At 36.8% G+C, this 11,834-nt stretch overlaps 1 long non-coding RNA gene across 1 annotated transcript in view; it reads left to right on the forward strand.

Annotated features, from left to right (window-relative positions):
• LOC141727104 (uncharacterized) overlaps positions 1-11,634 on the forward strand; it is a 78,566-nt gene extending 66,932 nt beyond the window's left edge. Inside the window, exon 4 of the long non-coding RNA XR_012578151.1 lies at positions 11,390-11,634. This is a non-coding gene — a long non-coding RNA (uncharacterized LOC141727104). The remainder of the gene's footprint in view (positions 1-11,389) is intronic.
• Positions 11,635-11,834: the final 200 nt, after the last annotated feature.

The following is an 11,834-nucleotide window of genomic DNA, read 5'->3' on the forward strand; positions in this document are numbered from 1 at the left end:
ATACTTTTTTTCTAGATCCTTTTGATAACCCAAGGTGAAACCCCAAGCAAATCCAACTGACCTCCTCTTCTTTTCTTTCCATGTGGGAGCAAGGCAGTTCCTGTGATTTACAGCACTGCCTTCCCTGTTCTGGCTGCTGAGCTACCACACATCCTTTCCCTCCTCCTCCTCTGTTCAACATTCCTAGTGCCAACCCCCAGCACCACTCAGCATTTTCCCCACCCGGAAAGTCCTCCACACTCTTAATTGGGTCTGTGGGTCTCTAAATTTCCTGTCAGAGGAGCTATCTTTTCTCCTTTTCTTATAACCTCCAACATTCCCTCTAATAAAACAATCAAACCCTATTTTCAACTTTCAAGTGCTCTATCAGTCTCCCTTGCCCTTTGCTACCCTCTTCACCCTTGCTCCATAGTCTGCAGAGGCCATTCCTTTTATATGGCTAATGAATGTCTGAGAGTTCAAAAAATTTATATAAAAGGTACTGATTTTCTGCCTGCTGCAAAAGAGGAATCTTACAAATCTGTTTTGCCTACTTCCAGAATAAAAGACTGTCAAAAAATGTTTAGTAAAACTGACCTTAGTACTGCACATATATTAAGTGTGCAGATGTATATATATTTCCATCTCTATCTGCTTTTTCTGACTAATCCGTGAATTGAAGGACATAGAGATGATGCAGGCCACGAACAGCCACAGGAAATACTGATGTTTCTGAAAGTGTTCATCCTGTCTTTGCTTTTGCACAGTGCAATGGCAGTGCAGAAATATTTTGTTTGGTGTACCTTATTTCTGCCTTTACAAGGGCTGATACATTCTCTTGTGCCCTAAACCACATACTCTTTAGAGCAGGAACTGTGTTGAGCCATGCCTTTGTTTGAAATGGGATCTACAGGATGGGTAAGGGCTTTGTGGGGCTTTACCCACTATTTACAACTCTGGAGAAAAACAATAAACTACACATCTGAGGGATTTCTACCTCTTAATTTTGTGGGAAATTTGATAAAATTAATTTCATTTTCTGTCTTTCCAGGTATATTTCTCTCAAAACATATTGTTGTCAAAAAAATGAAATGTTTTGCAGACAATTGTTTGTTTGTTGACCATAGACAGAGAGCCACCAGTAGGCTGGCTCTATCAGACATCTATACACATATATTTTTGTTTCCATTACAATTAATTTTCAGATGCTTTTTGACATAAGCAATAGAAAAATTTAATATTATTTCTTTATTATTCTTAGAGGTTTTAAAAGATACAATATTTTAATATTTCCTGAAAAGGAACTGAAAGTTATCCCTTTGGTTAGACCATTTCCTATTCTCCTTACTTACTTGGCTACTTACGGCAGCCAAGGAGCAGAAAGAATACCAAACAACAAGGAATACACACATGAAATGCTGATGAAGTATTACTGAAGAAATTCACTAATGAAAATGATACCTTTAGAAAAGGAAATTTGTTCCTTTAGGTCTAACTTTTCAGTGCCTGTTTCCCGAAAACATCATTGTTGCCCAAATGAGGAGCCCAGAGTTTGTGTAGTGCTTGTGCAGTGGGCCCCACCATGTAGATGATGACTCCTTGCCTTTGCTCCCCAGCAGAAGTGCAATGCCTCCTGTGGAAGCAGGGCACCTTCAGCTATCCCAGAACTCATCCTTTTTCCTTTTTGAGGAAAGAGGCAAACGTTTCCTTGCGAAAGCCAAAAGAAAGTTGCTGTCAGTAAGGCTGCTGATGGCAACAAGTCTCTCTGTCACTTAACAGCCGGGTTTAAAGTGAGTAGGAACTTCTTACAAATCCCTCTGCTCCACACAAAGCAATAAACTGAACCGACTTTGGATTAAATAGTAAATGTGTAATTATGACAGCTTCAAAAAATATAAAATTTGTGGTGTAGCAAAAACATCTCTTAGTTATCTCTTTCAAACAAAACATAAAATGAGCTGCTTTAACAGATTTATTAACAAAAATATAATTTTAAAATTGAATGAAAGAAGTATCAATATTCTTAAAATAGAAAGCAGATTTAGACTTCTAGGATTCTCATTTACAACTCAGGAGAGGAGTTATAAATTTTTTTCTATATCTTTGAAAATGCTTCTCCGAAGAAAGCGTTTTATGCGTTCTTCATTAATTTCTCTGCCTATAAAGTCACAATCCCATTTCTTTAAGTAACCTAATTAGCAGGTCACACAAACAAACAAACAAACAAAAAGAAACTCCAACTTTTTTTTCTTTTGCTTTGAAAGTTTTCTGGAATATGGTGAATAGCACTGCAATTCATTTTACTCTTTCAGTTCACACTGATTGCTAAAAGAACTGGAAATCTCCTGCTATAGAAATGTCTGGACAAACTAATGCAGTAATTTGTAAAGCAAGATTAATTCTGCAGTGACAGAGGGAAAAAATTAGTAAACAAATCACTTTGAAAATGTAAAAGAAAAATGTGTTCTCAGAGCCCCTTTATTACAACACAGACTGAAAAAAAGTGATGGCCCCCAAGCTGTAATATGACAGCAAGAAGGGGAGAGGTGTTCACTAAGCAGACTGTAGCTGGTCAAACAGATGGAAAACTCCACTGAGTCCTTTACCAGCCACATGCCAGCCTCTAAATGACAGCACAAAGTCTGGACTGTCCCTTAATGGGACAGCTGTGTCGCTAAATTTATAGCTGCCACACCACAAGATCACACACTGGAATAGCCTGAGACACTGCTTGGACACATACCTGATCATCATTGCAGTTGTTGTTCTCACACGCCAGAGCTTTAGAGGGAAATGATTAAATGATATTATACACCTACCACTAACTAACTGCTCATGGCAGAATGGGGATTTTTGAGTGGCTGGCAGAACATGATTGTAGTCTAAGTGAAACAGATTTGGTAGAATAGTTTCAATTATGTACCTAAAGAAAGGTTCTGGACTGAATACAGCCTTATCAAATGCAGTTCACTGAGTCTGAAAGCAGCTGTAAATTCAGTGGTACTAGGAACTGCAAACCATGTAATTTGAAAATGTTCATCATTCAGTATGCCCTACAGAATATAGACAAGGCCATTTTAGTGAAACAAGCAATTCAGAAATGTCTCAAAATGAAGGCTATTCAAAAGGGGTGAAAAAATTGTTGTTACATATTCCTTTAAAAGCCCTACAATTTAGTCCAAACACTTGCAGTGATGTGAGGCTGAAAGTTGAACATTTCCCATTGTATTTACTCCCAGGCTCCACAAATTATCATCATTGTATGTGGTGGAAAGGCTGAAATAGATGTGATGAAAAACAAAAAAGGGCAAAACCTGCCAAGCCCTCTCCTTTGCGCACATCCTTCATGGCTTATTCTGAAACATATGCCATTGTAAACCTGTTAGGAGTCTCTTAAAATCCCTGAGTCCAGCAAATTAACATCCTGCATGACCCCTTGAATATAGCAATGTGCAAGAGAGTCCTATAAGCAACAGTAGAGGAATGAGCAGTAGGAGTTCAGGAGTTCGGGGGGAGTGCATAAGGAGAAACAAATTTCCTGCTGAGGTTTCCAAATACAAAGTTTTCTACTAAAATCACAGTATTCATCTAGTGGAAGAAAAGGTCCCTAGAAAATTCCCACAGATGTCCCCTAAATACTGGCTTTGTTTTAGTTCCAGCAGGGAAGCTAATTACAGTGATGCTTAGAGCACAGGTGAACTAGGATTTTCTGGCTCAGTAAAAGGAGGGAAGCTCAAAAAGACTTTCTTTGAGGCCTAAATGAGGACCAAAACTTTTCAAAGTTAACTGTTCAAGTGAAAGGCTGGGGAACACATATGTGTTGCATTTAGAAATATAGTCAACCCATTCATCTCCTCAACTTCAATTAAGCTCAAACTGCTGCAAATCAGTGTTTTATGGTGACATAGCATTGATTTCTTCATAGATGTACTTTCAAGTTGTTCAGGTATTCTTAAGAAATTCTATAACTATAGAAGAGAAAACTACATAAGGAATTTGCTTGCCACGTTGGTTTTTTTTTTTTTTTATGTCTTAGCTGGCTTTGCAGTTTAAAAGGAGCAGAAAAGGAAAAATATATAAAATTATCTTTCAACTTTCCTCTTCAGAGTACAAATTTGGGTTCCCCCAAATCATCAGGTCTGATAGATCAGTGTAAGATAAAGGCAAAATGTCTCCCTTGCCTTCCCCTATATATTTGCCTTTATTATTCCAATCCCTAAACTCTCTCATGTTAATGGTTTGCAGGAAGACACAGGGGTATTAACAATCTACAGCCAATTAACAAGACTTGCTTCATTGTATTTATCAGGTACATAAATTCTGGGTTATTTTTCCCCAAATAAAAAGTTAGACAGTATTTGATTTAATATCGACACCTTATGCTAGTCCTAGTTCTTTTCCCAAGATTTGTAACTAATTTTTATGCAATATGTCCAGTGCAAATCTCAAAGCATAATAAAATCACTTTGTCCTCATTACATGTAGTAAAATGGAAGGCTTACAGGCCTTTTGAATTTTTGCCACTGCTTTATACTCCTGCTCATTACTGCTTCAGAACCCTTTGCTTCCACATGTGACAATCCCAAAGGCATTTTGCTTGGGAAGAGAAATACAGAGAAATCAGAAGAAACTGCCTGACTCTGTACTGGAAAGTCTGCAGTCAGTGCTTATGAAAAACAAAAACATGTACCTCCTGTTCATAGCACTAATCAGAGGTAATTAGAGATAATTAGCTGTCTGTAGTAATAGAAAAAAGAAATTTCTCTTTTCTTGAGAATACTGTAAACTACCTAAAGAATTCATTGACTGTTACATTTTACGGTCAGCACATAATTTTTAAATTATTTTATAAGAAAGTGCAAATCAGAATTGTTAAGGCCTCATAAAAAAGACCCCAAAAAACAAATAAACCCACAAAAAAATGGCACCTAAGTTTCTCATTATAGCACTTCCTGCTGGAGTAATCTATATACTGGCTTGTGAGCTAGTTGAAAGACAGACTTACACAGGCTCACACTACATATAATAGTCTGTTTAAAAGTGAAGGGTTTTAAGTTTTGGGACATTTTTCATAGGCCTTTAGGAAGCTAGTTCAGGAAAAAAAGATGCAATATATCTAAGTTTGAAAGTAATCTGACCACTGTCTGAATGGTTTAGAAATCCCTATTCCTGGAGATATTATTTGCTTTGTACTTGTGTCTTCAAAGTCAGGAGTCCAAAAGATCTTTTCAGGAGACTTCTCAGAACTGGCTTCACAACTGAAGAGTGAAATCTCATGGTGAAGAAAGCTTGGTGGTCCTGCCATAGAGAAAATCCTGGGTATATGCAACATGTAATTCCTTTTTTTAGGTTTTTGTGTATATTCTTGACCTCCAAGTGACAGATACCCCTGTAGCTCACCAAATATTGCACTAAATGGGGCACTGGATGATCTGATTTTAATTTCTGCCTTCTGTCAAGAGATTATTCTCACACTGAGCTCAGATCACTTGGTTAGTGGAAATATATTACAGTGAAGCAATAAGGCTTTGAAAAACAAAAATAAGTGTTTCAGAATTGCTGTAGTGCACAAATAACCATATTTGTTATTGTTTGTGTGCAAAATTAAAACAGTTATAAGGTGTCTTGAGAACAGGAGTCAGGAGTTTCAATCATCATTTAAGTGGCTTTCCTATTACAAACTTCATGTCTGACCTTGATAAATTTTTCATTGCTTGAAATTTTATGTCAGGCTAGGACTGCAGCAATTTAAAAGCCTTCAAGAAAACCGATATGGGGAACAATAGAATGGCAGTTAATGAAATTAGGTTAATGGATAAAGAGATAGAACAGGTAATTTTGCTGGCTAGTTTGACTGCATTGATAAGTTCATTGATAAGTTGATAAATTCTCGTACTAACATCAAATCAATAGAAAGTACAAAAATGCAGAGTGTTTTTTATTTAGGCAGTTGATTTGCTGAAGTTCTCCCTGTAATTCTGACCTCTGTACATTGAGGTCAGAACTCTTATAGTGTGGACCCTTCAATCCACCAGAATCTTTCAGAAGTCATCTTTAAAGAGAGCTCCCTTGGTAAATTAATATGTAGAGTGGCCAAGATGCATTTTTGCATCATCCTTGTCATCATGATCATCTTCCTCCTCCTCATTAAACAAAACAAAGTCAACTTGATGACTGCTGAGTTTTGCTCACTGTTTGTTGTTTCATGGCATGAACAACTGTGGAAAAACTCAGTTCATTATTTCCCTTGTTGTATTGCACACTAAGTCAGTGTGATAAATCTACTTAGTAGAGTGAGGTAGCTCAGATGAATCTCTGTACCCAAAAGAGATGGTATTCTCCCTTATCTCTCCAAGTAGATAATTTTTTAAAATCAGCTCATTTTATCTGTTAAAAATGGACTAAAATTCAAAATTTCGGTCCAATATGATGTATAGGTTCAAAAATAGTCAAAAAGCCCTTTGACATTAACAAAAAATTGGATTAGAATGCCAGTTTACCACAGAGCCACCATATATTTTGTCTGAAAGAAAATGGAGATTTTCACATTAGTCAGACTTGAGTCAGCATTTTGGAGCAGCAGCAATTTTTTTTTCTTGACCAGGAAATACATACATACATTTACATACATACATACCTCTGTGCATATATACATACTTATGTATATATATTTATGCACACACACAGACACGCACATATATTACTCTTCTTTTGTTGAAAGGACCATAAAAAAGTTCCTCTATGACAGAGGAAAAAGTACTTTAAATTTTACCCCATAAAAATCATACTTGTTTTGGGTTTCTGGAGGACAATGAAAGCAGATAAAAATGCTGCTTTTCTGTGCAAGCCTTTACTGAGATTGGGAAGATCCAGGCCTAGAACTGTTGTCAGTTCTCAGAGATACAACGGGGGACTTCAAATATCATTTGTTAAGAGATACAGCTAAACTACTTCACAACGTGATCTTAGAAACTGCTCCAAGAGGGTTAGATAATTGCCAGGGAGATCCCACTGATTGCACAATGATTACATCAGTCATCGGATACCTAGAGGTGTGACAATCTGAACAGTTGGGAGATATGGTTTCAATGATAAACAGAAAAGAAAATTATAGCACTCAAATTAACAGATGCTGATTTAAATTTTTTTCTTTACTTTTCAACAGGAATTTATTTTCTAGTAAAACAAAATAAAAACATTCAGGTACTTCTCATGCTTAGAAAGAGGGAAAAATGAATTCTGGCAGAGAAAAGTAAATGGTTTTGTTTTGTTTAGATTGAAATACTGCGGATGTCCTGGAGCTGTATAGATAAATGCAAAAACTCCCTGCAGCTGCATAATTTCATGTTACCAACAGTAGTATTCTCCCAAAAGTCATAGCTGACTGTATGTTTTGGAGACCTGAGGTTATAATATAATGTGATATTGGTAATTTGCAAAACCTGATACCTCCTCTGAATGCTGCCTGCCCCCTGAGGCCCTCCACAGACAGCTGCTGTTTTTTATCCAGCCAAGCCAACCACACTGTCACCCCTCTCTTTTTCCCTGTTCTTCTCTGAAATGTTTGCCCAGCATTTCTCTCCCATTGCAAAGAAGCTAAAACTTACTCACCGAGTCTCTTGGGTAACACATAAAAATCAGATGTGGAAGTAGTGAAAGTTAGCATAAAGACTTATTGTAAGCATATGCCACTTTCACTAGTCCGAAAATCTGTACATCTAATGCAAAATGCCTGGAATAACCATTAGCACATACCACAAACAACTTTGAAGTATAATAAAGGTTAAAATAATCTACTGCTGAATGTGCTCTTACAGAAGCTTCTAATAGCTGAAAAGGTAATAAAATATTATGACAGGATTACGTTGTTTACTGCTATTTTAATCTTTGCAAAGGAGATGGAGGAAAAAAAAGAAACATCTGTGCTGGATACATATGGTTTTTCATATGGAGATGGTCACAAAGGTAAGTAAAAGGGTACAGGGTGTTTGTTTGCGAGACAAAGACTGAGTTTTTACAATTTACTGGAGATGATGTAGTATCTATAGAGTTTATTTTCAAATCAAAATTTTTGCATTTGGTTTCAAAAAAAAAAAAATTGGTTTCCAAAAACACTGCTCATAAGAACAAGATAATAGATATTTGGATCAATATATGCAGAAGATTCTGATAGGATTCTTTACATGTGAATCCCCTGGGGAACTTGTCAACTACACAGGTGGCTCAGTATAAGCACAAGTTTTGATTGCTTTAATAATTTTTTTCTACTTCCAGCCTTAAACTTTGCCTCATGGAGAAAGAGTGACTCGTGTCACAGACACCTGCATACTATAGAATTTTGGCTTGACTCTTTCTTTATTTCTGTCCTTAATTTTTGCAGAAAATCAGAGTTCTGAGTTCTTTTACTGGGGCCAGATTCTGATTCTGTAGAGTAAACATTGTTTCTTTTGGAGTACCTTCAAAGATCGTCCTGATTTTATAAATTTGTGCAGCATGTCCATCTTCTTTTAGAAATATAGACACTGTATAACACTTATGACAGCTTTTTGTCCTTAGAATTCTTTTGAAAGAATGTTAGTTCAGGTTTTCGAATTTAAAGAGCTCTTGTATCAAAAAGACAACAATAATGGGCTGAAGAGATATGGTATTTAGAGATGAAATTAAAGTTTATCTGGTAGTTCTCATTCTATTTGAAATGACTGGTTCTGTATTTAGGTCTGTTGCATCAGTTTTGGGTTAAAACTATTTTGTTTTCCTTTTCTTTCACTCTTATATCTCACATGTAACAGGTTGGTAGTTTGTTGAAAAATGTGCCTTCAAAGTCCTGGTATAGTGATTTTACTGTTAATATTTTCATAAATGAAATCTCTAAACCTCCTTGTGGGTTTTTTGTTTTTTTTTTTTGTTTGTTTGTTTGTTTTTTTGTTCTAATGCACAGCTTTACATGGTTTTAGAACTTAGTTTCAGGAGTTTTCTGGCAAGCAAAATCTTCAGAGACAATTGCATTTATGTGCTGAGGGAAAGTTATACTCAATCTTGTTGATTGGATGGCTTCATGCTATAAGGAAAAAAATAGAGCTTGCCTCTGGTCCTGTCACTAGGCACAGCTGGAAAGAACCTGTTTCTGTCCTCTTTACACCCTAACTTCAGGTACTCAGATTCATTAGTAAGACTCTGAATGCTCTGTTTGCCACACAAAATAGTCCCAGATCTTTCAGCCTTTCTTTGTACTAGATAAGCTCTATTCCCTTACTCATTTTTGTGACATTGTTTGGGCTTTCTCCAGTATGTCCATGTTTTTCCTATGCTTAGGAGCCCACTACTGGATACTGCACTCCAAACATGGCCTCACCAGTGCTCAGTAGCACCTTGATTGTTTCCAGGGATGAGGCACCTACCGCATCTTTGAAAAACCCACTATTCCCCTGTTTCACCATCCCCCCTGCAAAAGACTTCTTCCTTATATCTAATCTAAATAAAGCTTGTTTAGTTTAAAAAGTCAGGGAAGTTCACTATCAGCATTGAGCTGCTTGTTCTCTCCTGTTTGCTTGATCAGCATGAAGCTGTTTGTTCTCCCTGCTGGGTTTATCTGCATTCACTGAAAATCCTGAGGAATGAGGCAGCACAATGATAACAATATTCAGGTGTATGTACCTATATCCCCTGGGGATGTAATGACATCTAGGTATTATTCCAATCTAGGGAAACAACCTGAACATCCTTACAGTGACAGCACACTTAGCTACTCTGATATTTTCAGATAAAGGTCATTATGTTTTTAGCCTGATGCTTCTTGAGAATATCATGGTGTTTTAATTGCATGAAGTTGCTTAATATTTTACAATTGTCTTAGTCTCAAATGGAACTGAGTCTTTGGTTGTATATTTAGTTGCAATTTATCATTTCTGGTACATACAGCAGGTATGGTATGTCTGGCAGGTACGGTACGTAAGATCTAACGTGTATATACACAGAAATACATGCAAAAATTTATCAAATTACATGTATCTGGAAGCTGTGCTCTCACTGCTTCCTTGCAAGTCAGGGTACAGATGACCTCAAAAGTTAAAAAGAGTGGGTTTTGACATTGTGATTTACCTTGGAAGTGAAAATACACAGTTTGAGGAAGTAATTTTGTTTCACAAGTGAATGGCACCTATTTCATCAGCTAAGAGATTAAGTTGTTCTGAGACAGGAAATAAACACTGGGAACTTATCTGAAAATGCCTCAGGCAACAGATTCTCTCTCACTTAATAGGTAGGGACTGACTTTTCTGACACACGGTAGACTAAAGTGCAACCTATTCCAAGGAAACTCATTGGGGTTTATCATGGCAGCAGGCTAACATGGAACAAGTGCCCCGGCAAGGAAATAGCAGGATGTTGGTCAGTAAAGGCTTTGCACCTTGCCTGTGTTCTGGGCAGTACAGGCAGCCACTCACCTGGCAGGGAGCCCTGGGACCTGCACCCTGCACCCCACAGGAGAGGGCACCTGATCATGCGGAGGCTACCGCAGCTCCTGCGCTTCCTCACATCAATGGGCTCTTGTCTACTCTACCTAGTGCTTGCAGGCAAATGAAAGAGGAGTTTGGGGATTTAATGACACTTGAATTTGCTGATGTATTTCCACTTTTCATTCTAATTCTTTTGCTGGCAAGATAGTCCTCTTGGGAGAATTAATATTTCTGCTGAAAATCTGCTATGTTATGAATGCAGGAAAAAAAATATGGTCTTGACCTCCAACAAGAAAATATTTGCACATAATAATAATAATAATAATAATAATAATAATAATAATAATAATAATAATAATAATAATAATAATAATAATAATAATAAATGTGGTTTTCAGTCTTTTTAAGAGAAACATAAGTTTGCTGTCCCAGGACTGTGCTGCATGGGGCAGCTGCTGCACTCCTATGGCCTGTTGAGGTTGTTGGGTTACCTAACCACAAGTGGCTGTGGAAGCCATAAACCACTGTTTCTTTGCTATTACGAAGCAAGACTGACAAACAGCCTTTATTTCTGTTTCCCTCCCTTTTTACTCTCTTTGGGGTGATTGTGGTTGGGTTTTTTGTTTTGTTTTGGTTGAGAGGTATTTTTCTGGGGGAGGGATTACATCCTCTTTTTTTTCTTGAATTTTGGCCAGGGAACCTGGCTTATTCTTTCTCCTACAAGCAATTGGCAGCTGATTCTTTTCGAACATGACCAGATTGCAGTCTGATTTTTTTTAAAGGAAACAATCTTAGCTGAATACCAAATGAGAAAAAAAGGTGTCTTTAAGAGTGATTTTTAAAAATTTAAAAAATAGTTGCTCTTTTTCTTTTTTTATTCTAACAAAACCTATTTTTTACTGGAGCTTCATAAGTTGTGAAGTCGTTTATCAATTATCAGAATTTTTATCTTCCAGTTCACCCATAGGAAAAGAAGAAGGAAAAAAAGGAAGGATCTCAAGCTATTTCCTGGCTGAAAAGGCATGTATTTAAATAAAAAACTTATTTTCCAAGAAGGTTTTATGAATGATCTTTAAGCAGTAATTTCCAAAGCATATATAATGCTGCTCAGTTCCATGTTTCTAGCTTGAATTTCTTACTGCTTTCTTACCTGCCATTTGTTTTGCCACAAAATTAGTTGCTTCCATTAGTAAGTATTCTTGAGGCGTTCTTTTATTTCTTAATACAAAATTCTTCCTTATTTTCTTTTGTATCCTAAAGTCTCCCAACACTTGATGCCATCAGAATACTTCCATGTGCACTTTTAGAGCCATGGTGTTCAGAGAGTCACAAATAGCATGAGGCAAGATCATAACATGTGTAATGTGTGTTATTTGGAAAAGTCTCTCTCTCTTTTTAAAT

The sequence above is a fragment of the Zonotrichia albicollis genome, chromosome Z (assembly GCF_047830755.1).
Source record: "Zonotrichia albicollis isolate bZonAlb1 chromosome Z, bZonAlb1.hap1, whole genome shotgun sequence".
Lineage (NCBI taxonomy): Eukaryota > Metazoa > Chordata > Aves > Passeriformes > Passerellidae > Zonotrichia > Zonotrichia albicollis.